Source organism: Ictidomys tridecemlineatus, chromosome 8 (assembly GCF_052094955.1).
Source record: "Ictidomys tridecemlineatus isolate mIctTri1 chromosome 8, mIctTri1.hap1, whole genome shotgun sequence".
Lineage (NCBI taxonomy): Eukaryota > Metazoa > Chordata > Mammalia > Rodentia > Sciuridae > Ictidomys > Ictidomys tridecemlineatus.
Window position 1 is genome coordinate 46,710,407 of NC_135484.1, and position 17,493 is coordinate 46,727,899.

General features: G+C 34.6%; 2 protein-coding genes across 4 annotated transcripts in view; one reads left to right on the plus strand and one right to left on the minus strand.

Moving 5' to 3' along the window:
• Nt5dc1 (5'-nucleotidase domain containing 1) overlaps positions 1 to 17,493 on the minus strand; it is a 123,858-nt gene that overhangs the window by 65,106 nt on the left and 41,259 nt on the right. The window lies entirely within an intron of this gene.
• Col10a1 (collagen type X alpha 1 chain) overlaps positions 6,846 to 17,493 on the plus strand; it is a 34,671-nt gene continuing 24,023 nt past the window's right edge. The window contains exon 1 of the mRNA XM_078019365.1: positions 6,846 to 7,097. The gene's annotated coding sequence lies outside the window, so the exon portion shown is untranslated. The remainder of the gene's footprint in view (positions 7,098 to 17,493) is intronic.

The window sequence follows — 17,493 nt, forward strand, 5'->3', positions numbered from 1 at the left end:
ATAGGACAAAAAAAATAATCTGAAGAGATAAAGATCAAGAATTTTCTAGAAAATAATGAAAGATATTAACCAATAAGCCAAGAAGTTCATGAGATAAATACTCCCCACCTCAGCACACTATGGTCAAACTGCTGCAAAGCAATTATGAAGAGAAAATCATGAAGACAGCTAGAGAAGAAAGTATGTGAGCAACATAAAATAACTGCTTTCTCAAAACTAACCCAGAGTGTCAGAATAGTGGCAGCAATCAGATTACTGTGAGATGTGGAGGTGGTAGGACTGATTCCAAAGATGAGAAAATGAAAGAACATTCTGTATCCTGACTGGCGTAGAATTAGAATTCACTGAACTGTACACAATATATGTATGTTTTATTACATGTAAATTATACTTCAGTAAAGAATTTGTAAAGTCTATAAGCCAAATTAATTACTTAATTTTTCAAACAAATAAATAGATAATTCTGCTCATGGAAATGTTCTATATATCTTATAAATAATTATCATGGCCATTAGAAATGGGGAATAACCTGACCATTAGAAATGGAGAAGAAAAACAGTTTATTACATTTAATGTTAATCTTTTCCTCATGTTCTTCCTCCCTGTTCTGTTCTTAGTTGTTCTCTTTATATCAAAGAAGACATTTGGCACTTGTTTTTTAAGGATTGGCTAGCTTCACTTAGCATAATCTGCTCTAATGCCATCCATTTCCATGCAAAATCCATGATTTTGTCGTTTTTTAGTGCTGCGTAATACTCCATTGTGTATAAATGCCACATTTTTTTTATCCATTCATCAAGATTAACATTAAACAGAGACGAGTGGGGGGAGAGAAAGGGAGAGAGAAGGGAAACTGTATGGAAATGGAAGGAGACCCTCATTTTTACACAAAATTACATATAAGAGTTTGTGAGGGGAAAGGGGAAAAAAAAACAAGGGAGAGAATTGAATAACAGCAGATGGGGTAGAGAGGGAAGATGAGAGGGAAGGGGAGGGGGGATAGTAGGGGACAGGAAAGGTAGCAGAATACAACAGACACTAATATAGTATTATGTAAAAATGTGGATGTGTAACCGATGTGATTCTGCAACTTGTATTTGGGATAAAAATGGGAGTTCATAACCCACTTGAATCAAATGTATGAAAGATGATATGTCATGAGCTTTGTAATGTTTTGAACAACCAATAAAAAAAAAACACCAACATTTGACATTAGTGAAAAAAAAAGAAAACAGTTTACTACAAAACATAACTTCTTAGATGTATCTTTAAAACTACAAAAAATCTCCTTCTATTCTAATATGGCCTATGTAGTGGTTATAGAAAACACTGTTAATAACCTAGATAGACTGAACTATCTATGCCTTATGTTGACAGCAGGTTGTAAAATCACAAGATATTAACACAAGATATTAATGGAGACTAAGTTCTTCAATAGTGACAAAATTTAGATTACTGGTTAAACAAAAGCAAGGGCAAATGTAAAAACAAGTCCTAGAAGCTAGAAATAGACCAAATCAAGTCTCTGGATAAAAATTCAAGGTAGCTTTAAAAACCCTTACTGAAAATAGTAAAGGAGAATGCCTGGATTCTCTAGTCTATCTACTTGTCATACAAATTGTTCTTATTCATTACTTTTATCCTGAAAGAAAGCAAAAATTAGAAACGTTTTGTTCACCTAGCACTGGCAATCTGAATTTTATAACCAGTATGAGAAATACATTTGATAGACATCACTCAAGTTGGTTATTTCATTGAACATGCATACCACATTTTGCCTCAGGAGAGACAGAAAGAATTAAGGCTAGTAAACAGTCCAATTAAGTATGTCCATAATGTTTGTTAGAGAAAAATTTCAAAGAAGCATAACTGTCCCTACTCTAGCCAGTGGAGTAATTCCCACCTCCCAACCTTGAAAGTGGACTGGACTTAGTGACTTACTTCCAAAGAACAGAGCAGGGAAAGAGTGACTTTATAGTAAAGAAAACTGGTAAGTGCTATGTTGGTCATATAACCAAGGTTGTTAGCATTACCAGTGATGTCATATTGACAGTTTGTGTCCCTGCTAGTGTGATGAGGACGGCTCTTCACCCTGCAGAAGTTTTTCCCCAAACTCACAACCCCAGCCCAGTCATGGGAAAAACATCAGACAAACCCAAACAGAGGGACATTTTACAAAACACTTGGCCAGGGTTCCAAGGTTCTCAGGTCATGGGAAAAAAAAATGAGAAATTGTCATTCACTAGAAGAGACTAATAAGATGACTAAATGTAATGTGGTATCCTGGATGAGATCCTGGAACAGAAAAAAAGGAAAAACCAGTGGAATCCAAATGAAGTCTGGAGATTAGTGAAGAGTACTATGCAAAGTTGGTTTTTCAGTTTTGACAAACATTAACGTTAGAAGAAACTGGGTGAAAAATATACAAAATCTCTCCAGATTGTTTTAATTACTTTTCTGTAAATCTAGGGATCATTCCAAAATGAAAAGTTCATAACAATAACAATTAACAAAACAATGTGTAGGAAGAGAGAGTCCAAGAGGATAGGTTCACCTGTATATGATTTATATCTGATTTTTCCCCAAAGTGCTGTGCTACTCCTAGCTGGAGGACGACATTCACCCTCCATGGCATTCCTGCTACCTCTGCCCAGCTGGAGCACTCCACCTGAAGGACACTCACTGCCCTAGAGGGGACTGACAGACTGTCTACCCCCTCACACTGCATCCCTAGAATATTCTGCTTCTTTGCCCAAAGATCACATAGCTGGAAGAAACCTTTAGTGTTTTCCCACTCCAGATCGGTGCCGATGTTTCAGTTTTAGATGGTTAAAGGCCAATGTTACAATTTCTTATTTTTTTTAATCTCATTTTTCTAAGTTTCAGATTTTGTTGCCCTTAAACAAAATCTGGAAAACTTTGGCGTGCATTTCAAGTGAACAGTGAGCAACCACCAACATAGTTAAACAGTTTGTACTCAGACAGGTTGTGGTTTAGACACTAATAGTGTTTTTAATTAATACTTTTAGTACATCATGCTTAACTTATTTCTATAATGGATCACTAGAAATGATAAGTATAAGGACCATAAGTTTTGAACTTTAAAAAGTTAGGAAAGAACATAAAAACGATTGATTCTATAAGTTCACCCCAAAATAATTGTACCCGTGAACTGTGTTCATCTGATCAAATTTCTTATGTTAAAATAAATCAAGATATTTCAAACTATAACAATGATTTTTACCCTAATTGGTCAGCCATACTTGCAATGTAAAATTGTGCTAAAGTACCTGCAAACAGAATCTTAAAAGATTCTAACTTATCATTTAGACACCAAAGAGAAACAAGGAGAAGAGATGTTCCTAAAGCTCAAATTTCAAGAATTCTAGACATCCAGACATAAAAGTTTTTGACTATTTCTGATACCTTAAAACACTGATGAATATTAATAAACACTTTAAAATTTCAAGAAATAAATTCTTATATAATTAAACTTTCACCTGCTACATAAACAAAAAATTTAAAAGTATAAATTTACTAAGAATTTATTAATTCAATCTTTTAATAATGTAATATTTAATAATACAGTAATACATTTTTTAAAACTTAAAACCACTTTACTATAAAAAAAGAAGAAAAGTATTTTCGACATTTCTATGAATCATGGAACCGATCCTACTCACAGATTATAAAATGCACAACCAGTTCACTATCCTGTTTACAGATTAAAACAAAACAAAGGGGAAAAAAAAAACCAAGAGTCCAAGATTTATGGATGAAAGTGACAATGTTAGGCCAAGAATCAAAACACTAGACTGAGAAATTATGTATTAATACACTAGTGTTCCCAAGGTTTTTCTGTACGCTAGTTGACCAACATGGCCCCGCTGTTCCTAATATGGCAGCAAGTGTGAAGAACTTAAGTGTTCTGGAATAATCCTTAAACCCAAAAGTAGAATACTAACAGCAAAGTAGAAGAGTACATGGGAAAGAGAATTCAGCCAAGTGGAACGTGGAATAAGCTGCCCCCCTGCTTTTCCATAATGAACTATTAATTGCTCAAGTCTAATCTACTCTTCCCTTCCTGGACCTCCTTAAAAAAGCCAGTTATGAAATCTGATTATCACCATCATAATCATCTTTACTACTATTAATATACAGCATGACTTGTTTTAGGAAATATATTCCAAATTTCTGACAATTAGATGATAAATGACCTTCTAGAATGGTGTTTATTTGTAATTTCTAGTCCTAGACCCCTTGTTCAAAATAATGCTTTTCTAAGCCTGAGAATAATCCACATATTTATTTGATTTTATGACTTACATTCTTAAAATAATAATCTTGGTAAGCAATTAGCAAATAAGCCAAGTGATCACAACATTAAAATATGCAAAACCATAACAGCAGTGACAGTTATATTAACATTTAAATTTATTAATGTATTAAAAAATCACTTATTAATACTATGGGGTCAAGTACTGTGCTGGAGATAAAAGAAAAAGATGAATGTTCATTACTTCTAAGGATATTTTAGATCAGTAAAAGGAGACAGATGCAAAATCTTTAGAGATAATGGCTCAGAAATGTCCAAAAACTAACCAATAATGTTCAGTGCACATTTTAAAAACCCCACAAATCCCAAAGAAGAAAAAAAATGACACCAAGGAACATTAAAATAAAAGGGTTAAAACCAAAGACAAAGGGAAATCAGTAGTCTGAGCAAAACAGATTACCCTTTAAAAGCAACTAGACTACAAATGAACTTTTTAGCATATATGATGGAAATTAGAGCACAAACAGAAAATAACCAGTGACCTAGCCTTCTACCTCTAAAGAAAGACAAAATAAAAACATTTTAAAAAGTAAACACCAAATGTACATAGTATTTTTTTTAAACATTTCAGTTAAGTTTATCAAACTTGGGGGCTATGAAAGGTGATTATTCAACAATGGCCACAGACAGGCATTGCATTTTCTAAGAAAGCTGTACTTTCCAAGGCACTGAGTACAGATATTATTCATAAGCAATTCGAATGAATTTAAAATTAATGGAAGGTAAGACTGTCAAGAAAGAAAGAATATCAATTTCTAAAATATTTGAATGTCATCAAATGAAGTGAGTATAATTAATTGAAATCAAAGTTATATATTTTTCAGTCAGGTACTGAAAAAAATATTGCTTGTTCTTACTTTCATGTGGAAGTTAAAAAGTTGATCTCAAAAAGTAGAGAACAGAATAGTGATCAGGAAAGCTTAGGAGTCTGGGGGTTGAGGACTGGAGAATGGAGAGAGGACAGTCCACAGGTACATGGGTTCAGTGGATAGAAGAAATAACTTCTCATGATCCACACCACAGTAGAATAACTGTGTTTGACAATTAGTTGAATACTTCAAAACAGGAGAGAGTATTCTGAATGTTCCTAAAAGAAATGATTGATGTCTGAAATGATAGATTCCTCTGATTTGATCATCATACATGTATATATGTATTGAAATGTCACACTGTTTCCCATATATATGTACAATTAATTACTAGGTGTCAATTAAAAATAAAAATTATATATTTTGTAGGTTTTTCCATTTGAAATAATTTTACAAATGCTTTTAAAATCAAATTATATTGCTTTAATGTCTGATGCATGTTGAACACATATAAATCATTAGCAATGATCAAATGTGACAAAAAAGATTATTCTAAGGCAACTGAATGCCCTGAGTAGTCTAAGTGTGATCTAATCTTCTCAAAACCAAGTCATTCCTCACATATCCTTTCTAAGTCCCACATCCTAGAATACAACTCTGCACATAGTGGATCCCCCAAACAACTAATAAGCCAAAATTCAGATATCCAAGAAAGGCAAGATACTTCTCCAGATCAATTCAAGAAAGAAAGAAAAAAAATCTAATTTCAAGGTTTGAACCAGTACATTTAAGAATTTCAGTCCTTTCATCTTCAAATAAAAATCACTTCAGGGAACCATTTTTATCTTTTATATAATTTAACTACTAGATTAAAAAAAAAAACGAAAAAAGTTCCCTTTGAAAATTTACAAGAAATTTCCCATGGATTTAGAATGCAAGTGAACTACCCTCCAAAAGAGTGTTTTCTATTTAGCATAATACCAGGTAGAAAAGGGCACTAGGGTGGCGTGAGCTCCAGGAACCATAAAGAAAGCACAGGCTACAGCTTAGCACAGAGACACAGCAACCTGAGAAGTTAACTATTCACAAGATGTCAAGGACCTCTGACAGACAGGATGGTGAAAAACAATCTCCAACTTTTAGGACATTCTCCAATGCATGGCACATTTTGACTTGAATGGGCAGAAATAAATGAATAGTCATGTATGTGTAAACTGCCAAATAATGAGGAAAAAGCATATGAGGAAAAAAAATGAATAAGATTCTTGATTTGATAAGAAGTATCTTTTTCTTCTTTACATAAAAATGTTGTATGTCTGCGCTTTGATAAGAACAGAGCTATTAATTTTTTAAAGGAGTTATACAGAATAAAAATTAATACAGCTACAAAAAAGTCATATAGGTTCTAAAAAAAAACATTGCTGATCACAGAGCAAGGGCATAAGGAGACAGTCTTCTGTGGGAACTCCCTAATACTGCTGGTTAGTAGGGAGACATGATGCACAGTTAGATCTAATAATTAAAACTACTGAAGAATGTGTTTTTGAACCATCCCAATGCAAGTGTTCATGCCAAGGTGTCATTCCATTCTTGCATTAACACATGGGATCAAATAAGTGAAATTCCCCAATCCTCATCCGCGTCTCAAAAAAAGTCACTGACTGCTGGAAAACAACAGAAATTTATTCTCTCCTGGAAATGAATCAGAAGGCAGACCATCATTCGGTAGCCAGCATATGATTCAGCAGAGCTTTGTATAAAAAGTATAAAGTTCAAAAACAACCCAAAAGGGCTCTTGGAAGTAGAGGACGGTCTCACCCTTCCTGGAATTGCAACCGAGAGCATCCATGAACTTCTGACTGTGTGTTACAGAAGAGCACACCAGCATGACAGAATTGTGACTTTTACAGAGCAGCCAAGAGCAAGCACTTAGGGATTCTCAGCAAATACAGGTAGGAGAAATGCAAATGTGCAACAATAGGTTTATATGTCCAAAAATGTGCATAGATAAAAAAGAGGGCATGAGCACTAGCTGTGACTATTTAAACAACTTCTCAGAAAGGATAAGATGTATTTAGAGAAACTAGCATACTTTTTTTCCATGTCTCATAGGATTGCTAGGTTTGTATAGTCTTATCTTCACTAAGCAATGCTTAAATAAAAAGCAAATCATTTACAAACTACTTTTTTTTTTCTTCTGGATTTGAAGAGATGTGGAGTCAGTCAATTAAACAGGAAAGCATCTAAGTAGATGCACACAACAATAAAGGTATTGTTTGAAGTGTCCTGTCTTTAACAAGGTATCACTCTAATATTATCACATCAGCCCTCATTTTTAGAATAAACATATCCCTATAAGAAAGAATAGATATTGTTAGCTGCAGAGTTATTAGGTAATAAAAAGCACAGTAGAGTAATTTGAACTCCTTATAGCTACTGAAAGTAGAAAAGTTCTTACAAAATCAGAGGAATTGTCTTCTTTTGGGAGCTCAAACTGCCAACATTTTATCTTTAAAAGAGAGGATGGGAAGACAAGACTGGAAAGAGAAGTACAAAAATATTTAATTGAAAAATATGCTTTTTATTTTCCTGCATGTTCTTGTAACCCATGTAAGACATTTAGTCTTTTTACTTTAATTTAACTAACAGTGTCTAAAAAAGTCTTAAGGGGTTTGGAAGGAGTCTCAATAGGTAGGTCAGATCAGCTACAGGTCTAATTATCAGCTTATGATTTGCTCCTTAAAGTCTCTGGGAACCAATGTGCCCTTTGTCTTCCACCTACATCCAAAGCTTCAAAATACTAATTTAGTTAAACTCTTTCTATTTCATTTTGTTTAAAAAATAGATCCAAATTCAGGGAGGGCAGGGAGGTAGCCTGCCCTGTGGTTTCGTGTGCTTTTTTGTTATGGTCTACTGAAAATGAATAACTTTAAAAAAAATTCAGTTTTACACACACTTGATCTCCCATTGGACTCAAATCCCTTCAACAATGCATCTTAATATTTTTTGAATTTAAAAAACAATTTAGTTTTAAGACTTGAACACTGGTTTTTGGCAGATAGTTTTTCAACATAGTTTCAGCTCTTTGAACCTGTCCTCACAGTTCTCGTCCCACTGCCTGAGCTTCCAAGATAGCAGCAGCCAAAGGATCAGAATGTGTGGAAGCCCAGAGAAGTTATTTGACCAGAGGTCCTCTGAACAACTGGCCCCACACATTCTTAAATTTTTATAGACACTTGGAGCATGGATAATGCTCAGGAAATATGGGGGTGAAATCCTTAGTATGAGACCAAATTAATCAAGAAAGCTTGAGGTAGAGGGAAAAGCAACAAATACCCGAGAAACATATAAGTAAAGATTACTTTTGTTTTGCTTTCACATTCTCGCCCCCAAATAATCCAGGAAAATGTAGTCCAACATCTAGTGCCTTGATCCTCTACTTGGTAGAAGGAAGGCAGTGCTGTGCAGTGAGTAGCGTTAGGCCATAACAACAACAACAAAAACCCAGCAGAATGAACAAGGATGAAGGAAGGACTCAGCAGGCCTGCCAGGAGTGACTGTCCTACACCAGGAAACTCACACAGACTGCAGCCCCAGAAGGACAGATGGGCCATGGGGGAAGGGGTGGGGAGAGGACTTATAGCACAAAGTCATTGTCACCCCATGTCTACCTTCTTTAGATAACAGATAGCTCTATTTTTACTCCAAAATGCAATTCTTATTCGAGATATAGTGAAATTTACAAACCTATGAAATGAATATTATCTCTACATGACCAGACACATCTTTCTGGTTAATTTAATTCCATTAATGCTAGAAGGCTTCCAGTGCCCTCTTTTGTCCATCCCCAGTTAGCACACACAATCCCAGTCCCTTCCTTTGTCCTGTCTTTCCTAAAATACATTCCTTTCTACTTTGTACTATACATGGCATGGTAATCCTTCAATTGCTAATTAAAAGCATAGATTATTAACAAATCTTTCTAATCTGAAAGTTCCTACATAGTATTAAAAAATAAAGAACAACAAAACACAACTTGTTGAATGAGACCTATAAACTTAAAAACATTGAAAACAAAAACTCATTAGCAGAAAATTAGAAAAGTAGGGATAAAGGGAAAACTATGGGAAAGGAAGAGTTAAAAACAAAAAAACAAGAGTCAAATAGAAAATATTTTTCTCCCCCCTGCCCAAAATGATGGGGACTAGGATGCCAGTGATATTTTTTTTTCAAAGAAAATGAATATTAACATAACTTTAAGATTTTTAAGCAACTGCATCATTTGGAACTTGATTGAGGTTAATGTGATTTTTTTTTTCTAGCTCATTCCTAACCCCAGTTTCCTTCAGGTAACTGTTTATATTAGTTTATTGTATATTCTTCCAGTGTTTCTTATAGAAATACTTACTTATCCACCCTCACTTTATATAAAAGATGGTATAAAATGTATACAGCCCTGTATGTAGTCTTTTTTTTTTTTTTAAGGAGAATCAGATTATTTGTGTGTGGATACACAGTTTATTGGACCAGTGTCTTAGTAGCATATGTATTCAAGTGGAATTCAAAGAGATAGAAGAAGATAATATGTAGTCTATTCATTTAAAGTTTAAGTTAGGTATGTGCCTTGCTTCTCATCTTTTGCTTTAAGAACTAGTTGGGGTTTTTTTTGAGTTTTATTTTTTTTTTAATTTTTTTTATTAGTTGTTCAAAACATTACAAAGTTCTTGACATATTTCATACATTTGATTCAAGTGGATTATGAACTCCCATTTTTACCCTATATACATAATGCAGAATCACATCAGTTACACATCCACTTTTTTACCTACTGCCATACTAGTGTATGTTGTATTCTGCTGCCTTTCCTAACCTCTACTATCCCCCCTCCCCTCCCATCCCCTCCCCTTCCCTCCCCTCCCATCCCCTCCCTTCCCGTCTTCTCTCCCTACCCCATCTACTGTAATTCATTTCTCTCTCTTGTTTTTCCCCCTTTCCCCTCACTTCCTCTTATATGTAATTTTGTGTAATAATGAGGGTCTCCTTCCTTTACCATGCAATTTCCCTTCTCTCTCTCTTTCCCTCCCGCCTCTCATCCCTTTTTAGTGGTGATCTTCTCATGCTCTTCCTCTCTATTCTGTTCTTAGTTGCTCTCCTTATATCAAAGAAGACATTTGGCATTTATTTTTTAGGGATTGGCTAGCTTCACTTAGCATAATCTGCTCTAGTGCCATCCATTTCCCTGCAAATTCCATGATTTTGTCATTTTTTAGTGCAGAGTAATACTCCATTGTGTATAAATGCCACATTTTTTTCTTATCCATTCATCTATTGAAGGGCATCTGGGTTGGTTCCACAGTCTAGCTATGTGAATTGTGCTGCTATGAACATTGTTGTAGTTGTGTCCCTATAGCACGCTCTTTTAAGGTCTTTAGGGAATAGTCCAAGAAGGGGAATAGCTGGGTCAAATGGTGGTTCCATTCCCAACTTTCCAAGGAATCTCCATACTGCTTTCCAAATTGGCTGCACCAATTTGCAGTCCCACCAGCAATGTACAAGTGTACCCTTTTCCCCACATCCTCGCCAGCACTTGTTGTTGTTTGACTTCATAATGGCTGCCAATCTTAGTGGAGTGAGATGGTATCTTAGGGTGGTTTTGATTTGCATTTCTCTGACTGCTAGAGATGGTGAGCATTTTTCCATGTACTTGTTGATTGATTGTATATCCTCCTACTAGTTGTAAAGGACAACTTCATTATATGTCACTACACTGATAAGCAGAATACAGATAGGTAAATACATCTGTGGTTTCTGATTGATTCAAAATCAATTGTATGTAAATTGTTTGTGTTAGCCTTTCAAAGGAAGTGTTCAAACTCATTAACCTGAATTAGGTGTTATATCACTTATTCTTAAAATATGGTTTTAGAAAAATGATGACTGACAATGGTCTTTTAGGGCACCTAGAAAGTGGCCACTGAATTCCAGAGAGGCATTTGTATTAGTGACAAGAACCCAAAACTGAACACCACTACTATAAAGTGACAAGTGAATCGAATAATAAGATTATCTTTCCCAGATTATGCCAGATGTTTGGGAGTCACCTGGAGAATTCTGGAAACTGTATAATGTATCACTACCATGACTGTTGTGTTTTCTATCAACGCCCATAAGCACTAAAGCCATGCAAACTACTTGCACCCTTACTAACCTAAATAGAGAAATATTCCAGTGCTATGTCATATTTAGTTGGCCACATATACAAATCTGTATATGACATATCAAAACCAAGATCTATTCTATTATACTGGCCCCATTCCAAATTAGCCCGGGGAATAAAAACAAAACAGAAAAAACAAAGCAGCTGTTCAGGGATGTGGTTATTTTTGAAAAATATTGAATGCTATCATTTATTTTAATCTCATTCAAGAAAAATGGTTTTATTCTCAAAAACATTTATTATTTTTCCTCATATATAAGACATTATGGTCAAACTAAGGAATGTAACATGCTAGCTCTGTGAAGAGAAGTATCTCCTAATTATTAATCCTGAGGCAAAAACAAGGCAAACATTGCTTTATTTTTAGGTTGATGCGTAAAATAAAAGGAGAACAAATAAAGAATTATTTAATTCCATCATCAAAAAACACCCACATATTTCTCAGGGAGAACCGCTCCCTTTCATAATTAAATGAACCTGTAAATTTACTGAATAAACATCATGAATAGTGTACCTTCAAACTGTTTTAACACTACCTCACTGTTCTAGCATTTTTTTTTTTTTACAAAAGCAAAAACCAAGTTTTGTGTGTTTTTCTAATCAACGTTTTGCTGCAAGACTTAAAATAAGCCTAACATAAAAATTCAAAAACAAAAATGATCACCTGTAGATCAAGTATGTGTTTGGTGAATCTGTTGCCCCAGTTCAGGGAAAAAAAAAAAAAAAAGTAATAACCATGTCTCCTCGTAACAGGTATACAGGGTACAGGAATGGAAATAGATAAGGTTCACTGATGCCATCTTTTAGTTTGGCCCAAAATACCACTTCAGATATTTCTCTGTTTTTTTAAGATATTAAATGTACTTACCAAATGTATTTAAATTTCACACATTTTAATTAAGTGTTAACACTGATACCAATTAACTCAAAACTAAAATCAATAGACAATTATATTACTGCTGTTCTGATTTGAAAGCCATGTTTTAACATCTTCTTTGTCAATCACTTCACCTAGCATTTCACCAAAATAAGCCTAGAAATACAAATATATTACTTTACACTGAAAATGGTAGGAAGATTTTTTGGTATATAGTAAGACCTATTTTTCCCTCTGAGGCTTATTTTGTCAAACTGCATTTCTCTCTCTTTATGCATGTGTGTGTATGTACACATACATACACACACACACACACACACACACACACACACACACACCCCTTCCCAAACCCCCCCCCCCAGAAAAAGTAAGAAAACAATTCTTTCAAGGTCAAAACTTTAGTTCAACAAGACTTATGGTCCCACATTGTATAAAACACAGAAATAGAAATTACTAAAACAATAAGAAATTTCTTAGGTTGAATCATGTGCAACTGTCAATATTTGACTGTTCTGACATACAATAATGGCAATTTCCCATGATATGATATAATATATTCCTGAATTCTGAAAAACTGAGGCACCTAAATATGAACAAGACTTGATTCAAGGGGACTTAAAAATTGGAACAAAATGTTTACAGCTTAAACTTTAAATGAAAAAATCCCTGAATATTATCTTTTTCTATCAGTTTGAATTCCATTTGCAAAGATTCTAAAAACACTACATTTAAAAATAAAGTTAAATGCACTCATTTGACAATTGATATTAGGTTTCTAATAAACCTAAATTCACCCTTGAGGTGTCTATGAAACTTTTAAAGCTGATGTTTGCATATATTGTGTGCAAGAATATGATTTTAAAATATACCAAATTTTTACAAATTCTTAATTCTAATTAACTCTAGTACTTAAAAATTATTTATGTGTATATTTGAATGTATATATGCATAAGCATATATTCATATTTGTAATATGTAAGTAAAATATATTTGGTTAATTGTTATACATTATGCTATTTCAAGTGATTAAGATTTTACTTGTTTTCCAAAAGCAATGTAGTTTAGCCATCTAGTGGTAAAGTATAAGGCAATACTTTCTCTGTATTTTATTACACTATTAAAAACAACATGAACAGTCTGGAGAAGAAATATAAGTTGTTTAAATTTACTGTTTCTTTCCTTTGGAGAGCTCACAAAGCCCAATCAATAACTCAGGAGCATTTTCTTACTGGATCTTTGACTGTTTAAAAATTAACATGGCCAAGTATTAATTTTTAACTTAATTTATTTTTATTACATTTTAATGAAACATGTAATTATAAAACATCCTACCAAAAATTCAATTACCCTGACAAATAAGTAGATTCAGCTCTACCTACACTTGCCAACACAAGTCATAAGCCTGCTGGGTATGTGGTCTGGTTGGAATGGGGCTTGATATATAAAAGGCACCAAGCAATGTAGAAGGCAGTACCATAGGTGCTGTGAGAGCAGAGGCAAAGGAATGCTGAAACCTGACTACAGATTCTTGGAGATGTTTTCTGGGTTAAACTGTAGAAGATTAAAGGATTCACCATAGGGACAGTAGGTATTCAGACATAATGATCTATGTATACAAAGATAAAGGAAAAAGAACATGGCACATTAAGAGACTTTCAAGTAATCTGCCATGGTTACAACAAATTCTACATATGGAAACATGGAGAAACGGCCACAGAAGGGTAGGGAATCTAAGTTGTTTAGGACAAGCAGTGATATTAGCCTCTTCCCACATTCTATGCTGTGTGTCCTCTTTCAAGTCTTCATGTCTGTCTGTGCATAGGATCATCATCTCCACACCAGATCCCTCTTTGGAACTCCAAGCCCACCCAGTCAAACAAACAACTGAGGTCCAGCAGATACTTCTAACCCACATATCTAAAGACAGAATCATCATCTTTGAAAGTTTGACTCATTTTCTTCTCCTCTGTATCTTAATGACTAAAGATATAAACCTTCAAATAAGCAAGCTGAAAACCTCGAAGTCATTCCTTTATTTCTACTCCCCTAATTAGAAAGTAGGATCCTGTACAGCCTATCTCCTTACTACATCTTGTAAACTCCTACCTTCTCTATCTCCTCTGGGACTCCTGAGTTTAGCTACATATCTTTATCACCTTTTATCAAGTAGATTCTAATAGTCTCCCAACTCCTAACCTTTATCTAATGCATTTCCAATATGACACTGGAAATAAGGGACTAGAGAAGATGCAAGTGATCCTAGGTAGAGACCACGTATGGGACAAAGTCCCATGTATGTGGCAAATGAGGTTATGACAATTGTGAGCTGAGTGTGGTGGCACACACCTGTAATTCCAGAGGCTGAAGCAAGAGGATCCCAAGTTCAAGGCCAGCCTGGGGAACTTAGTGACACCCTGACTCAATAAATAAATAAAGTAAAATAAAAAGAGTTGGGACTATAGCTCAGTGGTAGAGCATCCCTGGCTTCAATTTCCAACACCAAAAAAAAAAAACACAACAGAAACAAAAACCGAGTGTGCTTGAAAATGTAAGTAGTTTCTGTAGTACAAAGAAGAGGACCAAATATAGAACCTTTAGCAATCTCAATATTCATTAGATGAACAGGAAACGAGGGAAACCAGGGAGGAGAGGGGTAGTAAGAAATCCAAGAGAGGAAAGGATTTTGAGAAAGGGTGATTCACAAAGTACAACATATGAAGAATGGCAATGGCAATGTGGCTAATGAAAGAAGTTTGCTGGATGTAGCAATCTGAAGTTTCTGGTTGACCTTATCAAAAACAGGATGGTGAACTGGGCACAGTGACATATGCCTGTATGTTCCAACCACTAAGGAGGCTGAGGCAGGAAGATTCCAAGTTTGGGGCCAGCCTGAGCAAGGCTCTAAGCAACTTAATGAGACCCTGTCTCAAAATAAACAATAAAAAGGGCTGGGAATGTGACTCAGTGGTTAAGCGCTCCTGGGTTCCATCTCAGGAACCAAAAAACAAAACAACAAAACCCAAAACAAAACCAGAATGATGGTATATTAGAATTGTAAAAAATAATAATAATAATAAAACCAACAACAACAAAAAAGAAAAATGAAAAAAACAAGGAAACAGAAAAATATTGGATAATCTAAGGAAGCAATACTGCTGTGAAGGGAGGGAGGGAGGGAGGAAAGAGAAGGAACTGTAGGTGGTAGGAGGGATCTCTTTTTGGTTTATAGCATGCAAAGACTCAAAGATGTTAAGGAGCTCCAATAAGGATGTGCTGAAGATGGGAGACAGAATCAAAGTCATGTGAGGCAGAGGGGGATGAATCCTGTACACAGCAGTAAGACTACCTTGGAGAAAGAGCAGGGAGCTCACTCTCTGACATAGTGGTATGGGTAATCACCATGCCAGATGACTTTAAAGGTAGAGGGGAGAGGAGACAAAAAAAATTATGTAATGTGTTTTCCTCATTTTTGAAACAACGCAAAGGGCATACTCATGGTGAAGAAGCAGAGGCAGCATGAAAGGAATGGACGTTAAGTGGTAAAAGAAGCCAATCAACTGCAGCTGCCACACTGAATTAAAATGTTCATCATCATTAGATGAAGAAAAACCAAATAGTTACCACCTCTATCTTCCAATCATCTACTCTCATTTCAAATTCTGAACCTTGAAACTCGTTTGTCACGTACATTTCAGAAGTCAATTATACTGAAATGACAATGAAAATGAAGATACTGCCTCCTTTTAAAGGAGATTATAAAATACAAACTTCATTCTCTCTCCTCCAAAATTTCCATTTCTCCTTGTCCTTTGAAAGGAAGAGCACACCAGATTCAATCAGGTCACTGTAATCCTGCATCTTAGTCAAGAGAACTCAGTAAAATAAAATAGTTGTTTTCAATGAAGTTGGCATCAATTACTGCCCGAATAACGTGTCCTCACAAAGCTTTTAGAAGCCAAAATAAATATGATGGCGTTCCAGAAACAAAAGAATATTTAATGAAGCAAAACTATCAGCTTAAAAATGTCTCAATAATCAAGAAAAGAGTTATTATCCACAAGCTATAGTGAAGTATTTTGCTGTTGCTATTTTTTAAAAATGTTTTTTAGTTGTAGATGGACAAAATACTTTTATTTTATTTTTTAATTTTTATATGGTGCTGAGGATTGAACCCAGTGCCTCACATGTGCCAGGCAAGCACTTTACCACTAAGCCATACCCCTAGCCCCTGTTGTTGCTACTTTTTAAACTGAAAGTTTGTTTGCTGTGGTAGTCTAAGCTGGTTTTCATTTTAGACAAATTAAAATGAATAGTCTTTATTTATATTACAAATATGATGTAAGGATATAAAGCAAGAATTTCTAACACACTATCCATAAACCTAACCCTAAATTTAACAATCTAACATCATATTTTTCAATATTTACATGTATTGCTTTCTCTAAATAACTAAGAATTTTTAAATATACCACAGACCATATATAGATTACTTAAGTATTTATAACCTGATATTAACAAACTTAAATAAGGAATAGCAGGTAAGTGCTCAATATATTTCAAGTGAGTAAATAAATGAATGAAGGGAATAAAATGTGGGTCTTTTAACCATACAATCAGTTACAAGATATAAATCAGAAGCAGTATAACAAAGAATTTTTCCTTCTTCAAAATTCATTTTGAAAAAAATTACCCAAGAAAAACATGCATTGTCAAAAGGTATCTGCACATATGAATATGAGCCAAGAAGCTGATGTACTCATCAACAGGCTCACATAGTGTCCTTAAAGATGCAAGAGTGGGTGGTCAGCATACAAGTAGATGGTGCAGACACAAAAGCTGGCCTGGATGACTGCCCAAAGGAAAAAGAGGAGCAAGCTAGTGAAACAAATTGCAATTAGGAGCTGCAAATTCAAATCCCTGGGCAAACTCAGAAAGATATATAAATCCAGAGATGTCAAGATTTCAATCGATGAGATACCATTTTTAAATGCTATAGTCTTCAAATGTCATCTTATTTACTCATTTATCAAAGTCCTAAAAATTACATAACATGAAATGTTTCTACTCATTAAAATTTAAATGTCAATCGCAGTATCTAAATCAACTTATATAATGATTAAATGTGAATCCTGTATATATGACACATAATTTTGGTAGTATTCCCAAATTTACATTTGATTATCACAAGATAAATAATACTACAAGACTCTCCAGCTTCCCAACTTTGATATTCTATTAAATCATAATATCTGAC